The 685-nt window shown below is 51.2% G+C and overlaps 1 pseudogene; it reads right to left on the bottom strand.

Annotated features, from left to right (window-relative positions):
- LOC111661665 (U5 spliceosomal RNA) lies at positions 1-95 on the bottom strand (annotated as a pseudogene; the record flags this gene model as incomplete).
- Positions 96-685: the final 590 nt, after the last annotated feature.

The following is a 685-nucleotide window of genomic DNA, read 5'->3' on the forward strand; positions in this document are numbered from 1 at the left end:
TGCCAAAAATAGCTTGAACTCGTTGCTGTTCCTCTCCACGGAAGTCTTTAGTAAAAGGCGAAAGACTTGTGCGTTATGAAGAGAAACCAGAGTCAGTACAGCCTCTCGCTCCAAGGACAGCCCAGGAGTCTATTCGCCACAGTCACCACCATCGCGGTAGGCTTGTCTTTGCTTGCCGCCAGCCAAGTCCCGGGACTCGCCAGTCGCCACGTTGTCACAGGCTCTATCCAATGGGGTTGTGGAGGAAAGAGCCTGCGCCTTAAGGTCCAAGTTACCAAAAACTTGAAGTTATCGGGCACCGGTGAGCAGCCACAAAAACACAGAGAAAAAGTGTTTGACGGGATTCGGGCAGCATTTCCTCTGTTTCCGCTTTGTCGGCCAACAGTCAACATTCCAAATCTCACTGCGCTTTTTGGAGTCTTTGCCTAAGCTGCTGATTGTGTGCTGCACTAGGACTGGTCAGGTTGTGTGCTGCACTAGCACTGGTCAGGTTGTGTGCTGCACAAGCCCTGGTCAGGTTGAGTCCATCATTTCAAAGAGTGACCCCACCGTTCTTCCCCCCTTGTATTGACCTTTGTTAATGTTGAAATCCCAGTTACTTCAGGTGAGTGACAAAAACCAGTTAATGCGACCATCTTCTCAAGCGACGTGAAGCCGGCGCCTTCCCGTCTTCGAGAAGGCGTTG

This window comes from Seriola lalandi, unplaced genomic scaffold (genome assembly GCF_002814215.2).
Source record: "Seriola lalandi dorsalis isolate HSWRI2012SDOR001 ecotype SW California unplaced genomic scaffold, Sedor1 jcf7180001998236, whole genome shotgun sequence".
Lineage (NCBI taxonomy): Eukaryota > Metazoa > Chordata > Actinopteri > Carangiformes > Carangidae > Seriola > Seriola lalandi.